We start from the raw sequence: 17,510 nt of genomic DNA on the forward strand, positions 1-17,510 counted from the left end.
GAGTCAGAATTTTGCAGCCACAAATACATACATCTTTTGTTGTCTGTTCCCTGGACTTTGATGTCCCTCCACTATATCTAGATCTTAAAAAAAAAGTGACTTGTTACCAGGGCTTAGAATCTAAATGGGTTCTATGGGAAACATTCTCAGGCTTTGTAGAGTACCTTGTTCCTTTCCTTAGAGAGAACAGTGATACCAATTTTGGGGGTTGCTGTGATTAGCTAGAGGCAGTGGCTGCTAGTTATAAGACTGAAAGGCTTTCTTAATTTATCCTACCTTTCAGAGAACTATCAAGGAGCTATTTTCAAAGCTCATCATAAAAATTCAGCCAATGGTTGTTACTTCTCCATCTAAGTCACACAATTATATTCTAGTCATTGGGTCTTGGATTAATCCAGATTGTAGGCTAAGGACTGTAAATGTCCTCTGCAGTGAAATGTGTCTGTTGCGTCGTGGAGGACTCAACTTTTTCCAGGAGGAAGTCAGATTGGCACATTTAATATTACAGCTTTCTCCTGTCTCTGCCTGGATTTATTTCTCCATCCATTTTCCAATCTTGTTTCCCTAAATTCAAATAGTTCCTCAGCTCGAACCTGCAATTGTTATGTGCAATCATTTATAATTTTTTGTTTTTCTTCCAACACTTTTCTATCTCTTATGCCATAGACACCCCACCTCTATTTTTCTTTCTGCCATTTCATTTAATCTTCTTTATAATTTATTCTGGAACTGTGCTCTTTGTGATTACCTTATATGAGATGTCATTTCTGTGATAGTAGGCCAATAATTCAGAAAATATTATTTCTGCACTTCTTTGCCCATCCCCAGGAATCACTTGTAAATAATGTTGATTAATTTGCAATCAGCACTTTTTAAATCAGCATTCCATCTATAGCATAAAAATACGATTTTAGATCTTATTGCACTGACACACATTCTTAAAGAATAAAATGCACTTAAAACTAAATGATGGAGGTGCCTTTTCAATGATGTAGAAGTTTTATTTTCAGGTCCTGTATAATTTTTTTTTCATGGTCTGCTCACTTCATCCTTCAATATCTCCGAATAAAATATATATGGTAAACTCATCCATTGTATTCTATACAAATAATTAAAACATCCATTCTTCAAGCTTTTATGTAGCATGGACTGAAAGATTAGGAGTTGCAGGATCAAGAGTGCTGGACAAGAAATAAGGGGTTAAAGGTCTTTCCTGTCTTCTCTTTTTTTTCCCCTTCCTTTTTTTTTTTTTTTTTTTTTTTTTTGAGACATAGTCTTGCTCTGTCTCCAGGCTGGAGTGCAGAGGCATGATCTTCACTCACTGCAACCTCTGCCTCCTGGATTCAAGCGACTCTCCTGCCTCAGCCTCCTGAGTAGCTGGGATTACAGGCACGCACCACCACACCCAGCTAAATTTTTGTATTTTTGGTAGAGACGGGGTATCACCATGTTGACTAGGATGGTCTCAATGTCTTGATCTCGCGATCCACCCACCTCGGCCTCCCAAAGTGCTGGGATTACAGGTGTGAGCCACCATGCCCGGCCTCCTCCTTTTCTTTCTCCTTTTCTGTGTAACTCTCTCTTCCCTCTCTTTCTTCTTTCATAGAAACCAGTGTTATTTATTTACTTTTATTATATATATTTGAGTTATGCAACATGATGTTTTGGTATACATATGCATAGTGAAATGATTACCACATTTAAGAAAATTAACATATCCATTTGTTCACGTAATTGCTTTTTTCTCTTTTTCTTTTTGTGTGGTAAAAGCACTTGAAACCTACTCTCTTAACAAATTTCCGGTACACAGTACAATATTGTTAACTATAGTTCCCACACTGTGTATTAATTAGATCTCTGGATTTATCCATCCTACATATGAGAGGACTTCAAAGAGTTCCTGAATAAAGGGAATTAAAAGATAAAAATAAAAACACAAATTTTATTTCTCATCATTAGCTCCATCAAGTTCAATTCACTTTTGTAAGCAATGATACCAGCCATTTGGCCCATCAATTCACCCTGTAATTGCAGTCTTTTTTACATTATTAACTGAAGAAAAATGAGTGCCTTACAAAGAACTTCCACATTCTTACTCATTTATTACTTTCCATGAGAAGCATTCTTGAATTGCCACCCCCCTCCTCCTCTGGATACCATTGCTATGTGCCTTTGTAGTATGCTATGTTTCCCATTAGATTTCTCAATACCGGTTATAATTACTTATTTAAACATCCTTCTCAGGGACTGTATGCTCCATGCAGTAGAGATAACGTCTGTCTTGTTCATCATTGCTTCTACAGAGCCTAATACACTCCCAAATAAACATTTATTGCATAAATGGATTGTTGTAATTATTCAAATATGAGATGTTTTCCTTCAAGAAGTTTAAGGTAATTAAACCTTGATAAATCACTATGACATTAGGAAATATATAATAGGTGACTAGTAATAATAAAGGTAATTATAATAGGGTGATAACATTTGTATTTATTCTATTCTAGGTGCTGTATTAACCCCTTATTATGTTAGCTCACTTCATTTGTATAACAACTCCTTAAGGCGCCTAATGTGATCATAGTATTATTTTCATCTTCATGTAACACGAAGAGGGGCTGTGTGACTTGCCCATAGCCACTCACCTGGTACGTGAGGTTTCACATTCAAACTCTAAGTTGTCTGCCTTTGGAGTTCATGTTCTTAGCCTCTAGATTATACTGACTCCTTCAGTAAATGATCACTATATGTTTATTGCAGGAAGGGGTGATAAAGGAAGAAAGAAAGTTTGAAAGGATGGAAGAGGGAAGGAAAGAGGAAGAGATAACAGGAAGCAATGAGGTAAATAAAAATGAGTCTATTATGCACTTGAAGGATGGGTTAAATTTGGGCATATGGACTAAGAGACTGTTTATTGCTGTGAAGAAATTGACATGCACAAGGGGGAAGAGGTAAAGGATCTTTAGTAATGGGGAATGAACAATTATCTCATTGCAACCCAGAGCCCTCACCTGAGTTCTCAACACTTAGGTCAAATGGCCAACTTCATTCTCCACTTGGATGGTTTCTCAACATGTACAAAACCAAGTCCTGATTTTTCCGTGCCCCCAAACCTGTTCTATCTGAAGCCTTCCTATCTCAGTTACTGGTAAGTTCATTCTTCCAGTTACTCAGAAAATTAACTTTGGAATCATGAGTAACACCTCCCCTTCTCTCATAACCCATATCCTATTTAACAAGAAAACACTCTTGTCTTTTCTATCAATACATACTTTTAGTCCTACCACTTCTGACTCCCCAGTGATACCTCCCTGATCTGAATAGAGGGTCGAGTTTTCAAGGTCCCCTTTCAATATATAGCTAGAAGCAATGCATATAAAACCTCAATCAGAACATTTCACTCTTCTCTTCAAAATTTTGCAGTGATGCAAGTCAGCATTCTTATGTAACTTAGAAGATGCTATGTGATTTAGGTTCTATTATTTCAGTGACTTAATGTCCCACCATCCTGGCCCTCTCTTATCCTGCTGCAGTCACAATGACTTCCTTATCATTCTTCAAGCACATTAGGCACTTTAGGGCCTTTACCTCTGTTTCTCCCTTAGCTTGATCAAACACGTATGTCACGTCCCACAAGCCTGGGCTCTGTTCTTTAAGGAGGCCCAGCTCACCTATCCAAGTTAATGCTTCCTTTCCCAAAACTCCTTATCACTGTCACCCAGTTACGCTGCTGCCTAATATGCAATATTATTCCTTTCTCATTATGTCTATCAGTTATTTTCTGTTCCCTATGGCAGAAGTGAAAAGCCCATAGGACAAATGTCCTTGACCAGGAAACAGGGCCAACTCCATCGACATATGCTAGGGCACTTGCACAGGGCCCTGAGCTTATAAGGGCCCTACATACATCTGAAGCTTAATGCTCTATGGTTTCTGTCTTGGAATCCTTAGTACATTTGTGTGTTTTGTCAGTAAAGTCTGTCGGGACAGTGTAACATGAGCTGGGAGGGGCCTCTATGCCTTATTTCATGCTCTGTCCTTACTCTTGCTACCTCCCTGCCTCCCCAGGATCATTTCTGGCTGCATATTTCCAAATTTCTGGCTTCTTGGGTCCTGCCTGACCTTTCCTTTTTTTCTTCTTTTTTTTTTTTTTTTAAGAGACAGGGTATGTCTTTGTCACTTACACTGGAGTGCAGTGGTGCGATCGTAACTCACTGCAACATCAAAACTCCTAGATTCAAGCAATCCTCCCACCTCAGCCTCCGGAGTAGCTGGGACTACAAGTAAGCATCATCATGCCTAGACAATTTTTTCAAATTTTCTGTAAAGATAACGTCTTGTTATTGCCAGGCTGGTCTCAAACTCCTGACCTATAGCAATATTCCTGCCTCAATGTGCTGGGGATGCTTCAACTTTCTTTATCCTTGAAGTTGTGGTGACACTGAGGTCTATATTTCACCATTACCCTCCATCCCTATAGGGACCTGGGTAGCAGGAGAATGTGGATGCAAGTTCAGAGAATTCTCAAGGTGGTAATGCAGCAGTGGCTCTTGCCTTGGGTTGGCAATTCACATATGTTGTTTAGGTGGCTAAATGGGGATTTCTTACCCACCCCCAATGTAGGTACTGAGCAGTAATGTTCCTGCACAGACATTTAAAGTCCATGGTCTGGCTGTCTGCAGGAAATTAGCTCAGTGGGTTCCTGAAAAAGGAAGATTCAGGCCAAACTCCTGCAATTTTGTTTCTTACTGAGCCCCACAAATTATATAGCAGGTCCTACTCTGACAGCTGATGAATTTTAATTGCCTACATATGAACCTTTCATCCAGTAGGTATTGAATAAATATTATCGAATGAATATAAACCAGAGTCATACCACAATGCTTCCTCACCTCGATCTCTCAAACCATGGACGAGGGACAGTTTTGATGTAGACATGCAATTTTACTTTTAAGCTGGATTGTATTGACTTTTATTTTTATTAATTATCAAACCATTTCTTATTTTTCTTTTTATTATACTTTAAGTTGTAGGGTACATGTGCACAATGTGCAGGTTTGTTACATATGTATACATGAGCCATGTTGGTGTGCTGCACCCAATAACTCATTATTTACATTAGGAATATCTCCTGATGCTATCCCTACCCACTTCCCCCAACCCCACAATAGGACCCGGTGTGTGATGTTCCCCTTCCTGTGTCCAGGTGTTCTCGTTGTTCAGTTCTCACCTATGGGTGAGAACATGCGGTGTTTAGTTTTTTGTTCTTGTGATAGTTTGCTGAGAATGATGGTTTCCAGCTACATCCATGTCCCTACAAAGGACATGAACTCATCCTTTTTATGGCTGCATAGTATTCCATGGTGTATATGTGCACATTTTCTTAATCCAGTCTGTTATTGATGGACATTTGGGTTGGTTCCAAGTCTTTGCTATTGTGAATAGTGCTGTGATAAACATACGTGTGCATGCATCTTTATAGCAGCATGATTTATAATCCTTTGGGTACATACCCAGTAATGGGATGACTGGGTCAAATGGTATTTCTAGTTCTAGATCCTCGAGAATCGCCACACTGTTGTCCACAATGGTTGAACTAGTTTACAGTCCCACCAACAGTGTAAAAGTGTTCCTATTTCTCTACATCCTCTCCAGCACCTGTTGTTTCCTGATTTTTTAATGATTGCCATTCTAACTGGTGTGAGATGGTATCTCATTGTGGTTTTGATTTGCATTTCTCTGATAGCGAGTGATGAGCATTTTTTCATGTGTCTGTCTGTTGGCTGCATAAATGTCTTCTTTTGAGAAGTGTCTGTTCATGTTCTTTGCCCACTTTTTGATGGGGTTGTTTGCTTTTTTCTTGTAAATTTGATTGAGTTCTTTATAGGTTCTGGATATTAGCCCTTTGTCAGATGAGTAGATTGCAAAAATTTTCTCCCATTCTGTAGTTGCCTGTTCACTCTGATGGTAGTTTCTTTTGCTGTGCAGAAGCTCTTTAGTTTAATTAGATCCCATTTGTCAATTTTGGCTTTTGTTGCCATTGCTTTTGGTGTTTCAGACATGAAGTCCTTGCCCATGCCTATGTCCTGAATGGTATTCTCTAGGTTTTCTTCTAGGGTTTTTATGGTTTTATGTCTAACATTTAAGTCTTTAATCCATCTTGAATTTTCATATAAGGAGTAAGGAAGGGATCCAGTTTCAGCTTTCTACATATGGCTAGCCAATTTTCCCAGCACCATTTATTAAATAGGGAATCCTTTCCCCATTTCTTGTTTTTCTCAGGTTTGTCAAAGATCAGATGGTTGTAGATGTGTGGTATTATTTCTGAGGGCTCTGTTCTGTTCCATTCGTCTCTCTCTCTCTCTCGGTACCAGTCCCATGCTGTTTTGGTAACTGTAGCCTTGTAGTATAGTTTGAAGTCAGGTAGCATGATGCCTCCAGCTTTGTTCTTTTGACTTAGGATTATCTTGACAATGTGGGGTCTTTTTTGGTTCCATATGAACTTGAAAGCAGGTTTTTCCAATTCTGTGAAGAAACTCATTTGTAGCTTAAAGGGGATGGCATTGAATGTATAATATGGCCATATGACCCTGAACGTACCCAATCTTGTCTGTATTGACTTTTAATGACAAGATAGTTATAGCATCTGCTGAAATATTATTAGAATATGTATTTCCCATATAGGAAGGAGAGACTTCCATAGTTGGAACAGCTATTGGAGAAAAATAAGATGGTTTCATGCCTGTACCTCCACTGTTGAGCTGATGAGCTCACTAAAGAAGATGATCGTCTTGGTGGATGTGCTATGCCTGGGTAGAAGCAAAATTAGAGCCAAATAACTTGGAATCAGAAACTGAGAAAAAGTTGAGGGAATGAGACTAGCCAAACTGAAAAACAAGTTAAAAAGACAATGCAAGAAGTCAAGAGGGGAAAGCTATGGACAGAGACGTCAGAGGGAAGGAGATTGCTGCTTGAATGCCCCTGTGTGTAGGCCAGGGCCTGACAGTCTACACACGCTTCAAAAACAAAGACTGGAAAGCACCCATTTTGGAGTCAGCGTAGGGCACTAATTTTTTCTAAAATTGGAAGAACTAGTGATGTTCTACTTTTTTTTCAATAGACTTTTTTCAATGCTCAGGGACTAAGTATATTGGGATATAAAAATTATGGTGGAGAGCCAAATTATCCTGGGTAAAAACATGTTTTATACTTGGGACCTATAATATAGTACCAAATATGTCCTCAGAGAAGGATGACTGCCTTCCATCCATGGTAGGGATGGGAGAGGAGATGCCAGTAAGAAAAACGCAGTCAAGCAGCAGCTCCTGGGTTGGTGGGCATAGATCACTGCATCCCAAGCTGCACATCCTATGAATGTGTTTCGTTGAATATAACATCTAGTATTAAGTTGTGCTTAATTTTGGGTTCTCTCCAAAGAACCTCTTTAAGGATCTTGATATCATCTTTATTGGTTGTCCCATCTTAAAAGGAATTAAGAATCATGGTGAGCACTTCTGGTTGATGGCCCAATCCCTGGAATGCCTACTGAGGGCCCCATTATTGCTGTCATATTTCCATTAGCAGTTCTCAGATTGGCTGTTACTCTGATAATCAGATGTTACTCCGAGTTTTGCAGCATCCTATTCTCCTAGTCATGGGAGAGTCCTCTAGAGTAGCTCATGTCTCCTGGCTACTGAAGTGAAATAAGTCTTTGATCAGACTATGAAAGAAGCAACAGAAGACAGAGCTAAAATCAAAATAATTTTGATATAATAAGATAATCATTTTAGCTGAAGACATCATAGAATCATCATATACAGTAAATATGGCAGCTGATATATAGAAAAGACTGGAATATTTAGACATAGCCTAAACATAGCAAAAACAGTAGGACCAAGGAACTGACCTACTTTAATTCTAAGAATACTACTGGGTTGATATGTAAATAAGTCAGAAACACCATGAACCCATCCTATTACCAGTGCCAAATATCAATGAGCCCTGAGTGCCATAAAGTTTAAGCCTGAAACAATTTTATATCTTTAAAATGATTTATGTGCACTCTTTGAATCCTCCAATTAAAGGTCCCATTTATACCCAAACTATTATTATTTAAAAATATCAATAGCTTCTAAACTACATTATAGTTTGTATTTATAGTTTATATTCACATTATAAAAAATCTACCATTTTTTCTCCTCTCATAGCACTATTTTTATTTATTTACACAATAAAGAATGTCATTTAAAATAGTCAACAAATTAAACCACAATGAGAAAGATATAATAAAATAAAAATGAAAATATGTGCCAAAACTATTATTAAAATGAACAGATAGTTACAATCCTAAAATTAAAACTATTTAATTTATAATCAACTCAGAAAAATTTTTAGTGACAAACATCTTAGAAGAAAATTAAATGACATTTCAAGCTTACCAAGTCAATCTCAATGCAAATTTCAAAAGGAGTTTTGTGGACTTTGACAGGGTGTTTCTAAAACAAACTTAGAGAGACAATGCATATGAATAAACAAAAGTTAAAGAACAATAAACATATCTGAGCCCTATCAATGCCAAAAGGTATTATTATCTAAAATAATTATTTCTGAAAAGGACTACTTCAGAGGTAGATCAATGCAGAAATGGGATTGACAGTCCAATAGCGGACTCACTCATAAGCAAATTTTTTACGTGTATTATTGAATTCACATGATATAAACGCAAGTAGGAAAACAAAAATAATTGGCAAAAATAAAACCTGTGAGATGCCTTTTATATAAATAAAAATGATAAGTTTATAGGAATATTTTAATTTCCTGAGGAATAAAAAGTGAATTAAAACAAAAAAGGAATATAATTCTGGTCTAACATCTCAACAACTTGAGACTACTAAATAAAATAGGTATGTCAATTTCTTTGATATATTTATTTGTTAAGTGAAATATATCAATTTCATATAATGTAAGGGGAAGTATTTTGGTACAACTTTTCTGGAAATTAATTTGGCAATATATTGCAAGGGATATAATTTTAATACACTGTCCTTTGATCCTCTCTTAAAAGTATTCTAAATAATGATCATAAACACAGATTAAAAATTGTGTACAAAATGTCCTGTTTTTATAAACAAAATATAAAAGACTTACCAGTTGAATCTTAGATCGGCTAGAATATAGGGAGTTTAGCCATCTCATGTTTGATATGATCATATGTAAACTGATACAGTTTGAAGATAAATTAGGGCCAAAATGTATGAAAGTCTTTAATGTTGCACAGACTCTGTAAGCTAGCAATTTTTCTAGAAATTTACTCTGAAAATATAATTACAATTTTTTTTATGATTAATGTATGAGTCATGGTTCCAAATTTTGCTTTATATAGAGATCAGCATATTTTTGCTTTAATGTGCCAGATAGAAAATAGTTTAGGCTACACAATCTCTGTGGCAAATGTGGTAGCACAAACACAGTTACAGATAATGAGAAACAAATGGGTATTGCTGTGTTCCAATACCAATAACATTTTATTTACAAAAACAGCCTCTGATGAATTGGTCTCTGCTCTGTTTAATTACAATGTAACCCACATAAAAACGAAATTTATTTTTCTGTAGAAAATAATAGTCTTCCTCATAAGCCTCTACTTACTATATTCATTGTTTTAATATTTAGCTTAGTATAATTTTAAAATTATTTCAGGTAATGATTAGTATTTAGGCAAAAAATGTTCAGTCTTTCTTAGGTCTGTTTCCTACTCCTGCTCTACTCTAAGATGTATTTGGGACGTGGTTTACATGACCTCTTGCCTGTATGGTGAAAGTGTCCTCAGACCAAGATGCCCTCGGATCCATTTTGGGCTAATCTCATCTTTTGCTACATTAAAAGAGTTGAAACTTTCACAGTTCTCTGGGTGCATTGGGCTCAGCTGGGTGGTTCCAGCCTCACATCTTTCAGGATTGCAGCCGTAGTGCTAGAATCATCTGTTGACTTGACGAAGCTGAGTGTCCAAGATCTCTCAGTCACGTGGCTGATAATGGATGCTGTCCATGCATAAAAACTTGCTTTAGGTTGTCAAAGGGAGTGCCCACTCATGGCCTCTCCATGTTTTGGGATTCTCATAACATGGTGACTGGTATTCTAAGACATCTACATAGAAGCTTGAAGACTTCTAATGATTTAACCTCAAGAAATCCCGGAACATTACTTTTACCAAATTCTACTGATAAAGTGAATTCCAAAGGGAAGCCCAGATTCAAGGAGAGTAGAGGCACAGCCTCATGCCATGTGTTAAAGCAAAAAGAGATAGATAAAGATGGTGGCCACTTTGGAAACAAGCTACCACATTATCAATTGTCATTCTGCTGGCACTGATATCTTTAGTTTTATAAAATATAAATAAATTCCTCTGATTTCTACTGAAGCTTAATCTCTCCCCCGCTTACTCAACTGGTGTTCAGTTCTAGTTCGGATTCTAGATCTTTCTGACTCTGTGTCATCTCCATCAGGCAACCTACAAAATCAGTCTTCCAGCTTTGTTGTATGATCACCTTGCCCCTGCCATGCAGGATCCACGCCACAGAGGAATTCAGGAAAGCTAAGAAAAGCAAACTAGAATTCTCTCTTTCTAACTGCACAATGTCATCCATTAATTATGCCGGGCTCCTAAATGTTTGTAAAGAACCAGATGAAGAAGAGCTGACTCCTGAACTCAAAATGTTGGTTTGTTTGTTTTTTTTCAATCATGACACATTTTGACCTATTTGGGATAAAGTCTAAAAAAATGTAACTATTGGGACACCCATCTGACTACTTCTTTTTCCATTGCCTTCCTTTCTTCTGTTTCCACAGTTATCCAACACAAGTGTAAGTTTATCTTCTTTACTTCACATTCTTCTTCTTCCTGAATCCAGCTTTGCGGTTAAGCCTTTGTGAGGGTAAATATCATATTTTAACTAAATAAAAAAATATATTGCTGGCTAAGCTTCTTACATATTACACCAAAAGAATTTCAAGCAGTTTCTTTCTGTAGTAAACATTGTTTTCAAACCAATTTTCTTGCTAAAAACCTCTTTATTCTCTTATTCTGGGTCTATATACTGCTTGACTCAGATTCTGAGATGGAAGGCTGAGACTGGATTAAAGGAGATAAATTCTTAAAATAACTGGAAGAAAATATCTGAAAACCGAAGAAAGATTAAATAAATTGTGGTACAGCCACTTGGTGAAACATTTAAAGATTTTTAAGTGTTTGCTTATAAAGAAGAAAAAAGATGGAGATGTTAATTATTCAATGTTGAGTCTAATAGTCTACATTTGCAATGGAATGACATATCCCTTTTTTAATGATATCTACTCTGTTTCCATTTGTGCCTTCTTCATTTATTCATATTTCTAACTCTGTAGTCTTAATTAGGAATGATTCTTAATGCTCAGTTTTTGTTCTTTTCCAGTGTCTCTCTCAGTAATCTTACTTGCTTGCATGACACTGACATTGCTTCTTCTATGAAGAAGTTTTTAAGACTCAATCTGTACTCTGGCTGCTCTTGCGTGTTTCAAACTTTGTAACTATGTGCCTGCAATTCCTTTTGAAAATCCCATCTCCCTGACCATCTTGTGCCAAAGCAAAGCTATCATCTTTCCATCATGACTGACACCTCTTTGTTCTTTTCCTATTTCTCTCTATAATAATCTATTTCCCCATTTCCCAGGATGCATGGTCTGTAATAGTTTTTGACTCATCTTCTCTTGCTCTTATCTTCAATCTCTGTGTCTGTATCACAGACACTGTTTGCTGCCTGCCGAGAGCCACTTCCCTGCCTTATTCTTGACAATAGAAATTTGCTTGTTGACAATAAAAATTTGTGGTTTTATTTTTTTCAGTAACAGAGGCCAACATTTCATGTCTTGAGGTCTAAATCTTGACGATTATAACATAGTAACAGTAATTTTACTTTTCTTGCCCATGATTGATTAGGGTTGAGCATGCCATACAATGTACCCACTGAGTTCTGAAGGATATCTGCTGAGGAGTCTTCTAGAAAAATTTTCTTCATGCTTAAAAAGTGACATGAGGAAAAAAGTGACATAAGGAAGGGACTTTTTTTTGGTGAATGGGCTGTACTATGTATGTGTGTGTATAAATATGTGTGTGTGTGTATGTATTTTGGAAACGGGGTCTCTTCTCTTTGTTGCCCCGATTGGAGTGCAATGGCATGATCACAGTTCAATGCAGTCTCAAATTCCTGGAATCTAGTGGTCCTCTTGCCTCAGCTTACCAAGTATTTGGGATGATAGACACCACCACACCCCACATACTTTAGTGTAAGGATGTGATGCTTGTAGCCACCACAGCCATCTTGAGACCATAAAAGGATAAGCCTGAAGACAAGGGTCAACTTGCTGAGCATGATAAGGAGAAAAATAAAAATAACCAGGGCTCTGGATCAGCTCCTGAATTAACCTATGGACTTCTATACCTTTTTGATTTGGGTTTTTAAAATCATTGAGTAGAAAGACCTTTAATTGCTATGCAGACAATTTCACTGCTGTGGGAAGACAATTAGTAGTCATAAAAAAAATTTAGTTCAAGCCTTAGTTTGGCCACTTAAATGTTGTTTGATGTTAGCAAAACTACTTAATTTCTGTAAGTTCCTACATGGATGAATTAGGAACAGTAATACCCAAACATTTAGTTGTTTCAAATAAAGGAGAGAATGCATACAAAATAAGTATGAGAAGGTAAAGCACCATATCAATAGAAGATTCATGTTATATTGTTGAGTGTGATAATTGATTGAGGAACATTTCCATTGCCACTACTCTTGTAGAAATATATTCTACTGTATTTTGCAGCAGTGCTACCTTTACATGCATTATCAGTAGTCTCTAATTCACACAGGTTAATATTTATCAGAATTTCCATTTTTTAGAAATTTAGTTTTCTAAGAAGATAGGTCTTAACTGTTCACACTACATACACACAGAATTACAAAGTAACTATGTGAGGTGATGGATATGTTCATTGACTTGATTGCGGTGAATATTTCACAAGGTATTCATATATTGAATCAAGTTGTACAACTTAAATTATGCCTCAACAAAATTGGAGAAGAGAGTAAAGATTTGGAAAATTTGAATCAAGTACTAGACTTGATTTAATTGGTAAATACTGAACTCTGTTCTATAAACAAAGCATCAACATGCTTTTTGAATATTTTTGGAGTATTTAGGAATAATACTCAAAGAACTCAAACTATACACAGTAAATATTTTATACACAGTGAAATACTATGAGCTAGTATGTACTTGTGGATATTCCAATACTAGGAACATGTCAGTAGGAAATGACAAAAAGTGTTTTGCTAAATAATAATTTCATTGAAAGTAATTAAAACAGTTATTGAAATACTATCAATAAGAACTATGAAAAATTTTATTTTAAAAAATGTTTTATAACTGGGGAAATTTTGTAGCTTTACATGCTTTTTTATTTTCCATTAAGATTCTTTTTTCCATTAAGATTCTTTTTCTCCTTTTGTATTTCAATAGTTTTTGGGGTCTAGGTGCTTTTGATTACACAGGTAAGTTCCTTAGTGTTGATTTCTGAGATTGCAGTGCCCCTATCACCTGAGCAGTGTACACTGTACCCAATATGTGGTCTTTTATCCGTCACCCGCCCCCCACCACCTTTCCCCATGAATCCCCAAAGTTCATTATAAAAACACAGAAGCTTAAGTAAGATAGATTATAAAAGAACAACATGGTGAATCTTGAAAAATGAGTTTAAGAAAGGTAGAATTACAATTAATAAAATTAGTGGAAGTTATCCTAGTGGAAGTGGTTTACTCAATAAGCAAAATTTTTAAAAAAGATCCACACAGAGCATCATTAGTGAAAGAAGAGGGAAAATACACTGTTTCTAGATTATAAGTTGTTTCTAGAATTATAAGTAAGATAGAAGCTATATCATAGTTAAAGAGACAACTATCTATATATAGCGATATAAATAGATAGGGGGCACAAAATTAAAAACACTAGGAATCCTGCTCTTGCTTCTGTTGTAGAAAGTTTCAATAGACTGTAACATGCACCCCAAACACCAAAAGGAAACTGAGAAACTATAATATAGTTTTTGAAAACCCATTAGAGGATTGAGGACACAAAGAAATTGAAATCAACTACATGACAGGAACTGAGTAGCCTTTCATTAAAAAGAAGAGACCACTGCTCTCATCCTTGGCAATGCAGAAGAGGAAGAAATCTGCTAGGAAGTGGTAACCCAATGGAACAACCCTCAGGCTGTCAATTGACCATGTGTGAGCTGACAGGGAAGACTCTGGAAGCACCTTTCCAACTCATTCTCAGGCCCCTTCAAAGAGCATTTGGAGAGCAGGCCAAAGTTTGAAGGCATTAGAACAGCAGTGCTGAGAGGGATTCCCCTTCCCCAGCAATGGGGGTGAGGGAGAGATTAAGGAAGCTAAGAGGAACTCATGAGCCCTCTGGGCTTCCAGGCCAAAGATGGGGCAGAAAGACCTAGAAACATCCCCAGCCTGGCATTTCAGGCTTTTGGCTAAAAAACATTAGGACAGATCATGGAAGCTGAGGGACGAACCTGGTGGGTAGATAGGAAGATGCCTCCTTTGTGGTAGTTATGACGTGGGCTTATAGTTAAATAAAATCTTTTAAAGATTCACATACCTCATTGCACTCAAGTTATTCCTTAATGTAAAACAATGCTTTTAGGAACAGGACTTTGGTGTGGATATTTTATGCAGAATGAAGGGGAAGAGCATGCAAACTCCCCAGAAAACATATGCTTTAATATCTTACAATACAACGTCTTTCCCCAAAATTTGTATATAAGAATGTTATGTTAATAGACTCAATATTTGAAAAATGCCTTAAAATGAAACAATATGTGATTAATTGAATAAATGGTGACACCTTTTTCTGGTGCCAAACTATCGTTACTACACTTGATGCTATATATGTATATTTAGCTATAAAAATTCTACTATATTGTTGATTTTAAATATTTATTACAAATATACTCTTACCATATGATCCAGCAATCACATTGCTTAGTATTTACCCAAAGCAGTTAGAAACATGCCCACACACAATCCCACACATGGATGTTTATAGCAGCTGTATTCATAATTGCCAAAACTTGGAAGCAACCAAGATGTATGGCAGTAGGTGAATGGATAAACTGTGGTACAGCCAGGCAATGGAGTCTTAATCGGCACTAAAAAATTATCACGCCATTAAAAGACATGCAGAAAAATTAAATACTTATTGCTAAGTGGAAGAAGCCAATACTAAAAGGTGACATACTATATGATTCCAATCATATACTATATGATTCCAATCATATGAGGGTCTGGAAAAGGCAAAACTGTGGAGATAATACAAAGATCCGTGGTGGCCAGGGGATCTGGAGTGTAATGTGAAGGAATGAACGGGCAGAGCACAGAGGATTTTTTAGCTGGGAAAATATCCTGTATGAGACTGTAATTGTTGATACATATCATTAAACATTTGTTGAAACTCATAGAATGTACAACACTAAAAATGAACCCTAATATAAATTGTGTGCATTGTGTTACGATGCATGCATCAATGTAGGTTCATCAGTTGTAACAAATGTTCCTTGTAATTTAAATTTGTCTTCCTTGTAATTTATATTTTGCTATAAACCTAAAGCAATTCTAAAGTATGTTAAATAACTAAATTATCAATTACAAAGAAATATGTACACTATCTTGAAAAATGCATGTTACAAGCAACAACCAACAGATATGGAAGGATATGACTCAAAAACCAAATACTGATTATTACCTTTCTTCCGTTTTTTCCTACTGTTTGTTTCTGCATTGAGTTTGTAGTATTTTTGTAATTAAGATCAAATTATTTACCAATAAGAAAACAAAAAACGTTCTGATGATTAAGATAAAGGTCTCAGGGAAAAGAGCTAACATATTTAGAATATAAAGTAATTATATAATTCAACGTTACTCAATACCATGAATTAATGTTATGCTTTATGTTAATGGCTTAAAGAAAACAATTATGGTCATAGTGATACTAGTGGCTGAAAAGTCACTTGATTAATTTGGGACAAGCAGCTAATTATTTGAGAAAAAACAAAAGCAATCCCTCTACTTTAGATAATTCATCCAAATAAATCAATTTTAAAAAATTAAAATCATAATACAAAATAAGAGCAAATAATTATATAATCTTGAGACTATGCAAAGTATTTCTGAGCATCAAACTGAATGTCAATGCGCTGGAGAAAAATATTGATATATTTGACTATAAATGTAAAAGCTTGTTTACAACTAAAGCCCCTAAAATTAAATATCTAAGGAAAATATTTGCTATAGCAATGGGAGTGATAATTGTACTCTACAAAACACTATTAAAAATATATTAACAATAAGATCACTTAATCACAAAAGAAGATATATAAATTAGAATTAAACATGTGAAATTATTTAACTTTGTTTATAATCAAATTCCAATTGAATCTATAATGATTAACATGGAAGTTGTTAAACTGTCAAAAATAAAAAAGAGAATCATTTCTCGTGAGAATTTAGTTACCATCTCAGTATCTGATGGGGCAATGCATATTGGGAAAAATTTCTCTGGAGAGTGATTTAGGACAGCCTATGTCAAAATCCTTAAAAATATGCATATCCTTTGATCCAGTCATTTCACTGCTAAGAACTGATTTTTTTTCCTGGAGGTGTGTTTGCAAAGATAAAAATTCATGAAGCTTTGCTTATCATAGCATTAAAAAATGAAAACAAACTGTTTACCCAAAAGAGACCTGAGTACCTTCTAATATATCCCTACTAACCAATAATATAAAACTATTAAAAGTTATTTTATTGTAAAAACTTTATTATCTAAAAATATACAGCAAACAGATACTAAGCAAACAAAAAGCTTAGCATAGTTTTTAGCTTAGCATTTAGCAGGCTCTGGAGCCCAAATGCCTACGTGTTTTTCCCAATCTTACCTTTTATTACTACGCATTCTTGGGCAAGTTACTTAGCTTTTCTGATTCTCGGTTTGGTTCTCTGAAACAGAAGTAATATTAGCAGTCTCACTGAATTGTTTTCAAGGATAAATTAGTTCACAGATATAGAGGACCAGTGTCCAATATGCACTAAGTCCTTACAGTGTTTGATGTTATCAATATTAAAACATTATTTTATCATAACCTTCTTCCATATAAAGGATATAGAGTGACTTCTAAATGTCTAGATGTTGAACCTAAACACTTCCACTAAGCAGAAAACCCACCCTATTGTAAACAGAAAATTCCTTGTATATGGACACATTCAGATGCTTCTGGCTCTCCTGTGGCACCTCTCCCAGGCCCTCCTACTAGACATGGATCCTCCACTCCCTTGCCTTTCTTGGATCTGTGCCCAAAGCTGTTCTTATCACTAGACTACCTATGCCCTTCCTCATCTATTCTGCACCTGGCCTTTAACACT

The 17,510-nt window shown here is 36.0% G+C and overlaps 1 long non-coding RNA gene across 1 annotated transcript in view; it reads left to right on the top strand.

The window, feature by feature from the left end:
* The first annotated feature begins 2,514 nt into the window (after nt 1–2,514).
* LOC103220699 (uncharacterized) overlaps nt 2,515–17,510 on the top strand; it is a 31,072-nt gene continuing 16,076 nt past the window's right edge. Inside the window, exons 1-2 of the long non-coding RNA XR_492601.3 lie at nt 2,515–2,645; nt 2,758–2,838. This is a non-coding gene — a long non-coding RNA (uncharacterized lncRNA). The remainder of the gene's footprint in view (nt 2,646–2,757; nt 2,839–17,510) is intronic.

The sequence above is a fragment of the Chlorocebus sabaeus genome, chromosome 14 (genome assembly GCF_047675955.1).
Source record: "Chlorocebus sabaeus isolate Y175 chromosome 14, mChlSab1.0.hap1, whole genome shotgun sequence".
In the NCBI taxonomy this organism is placed as follows: Eukaryota; Metazoa; Chordata; class Mammalia; order Primates; family Cercopithecidae; genus Chlorocebus; species Chlorocebus sabaeus.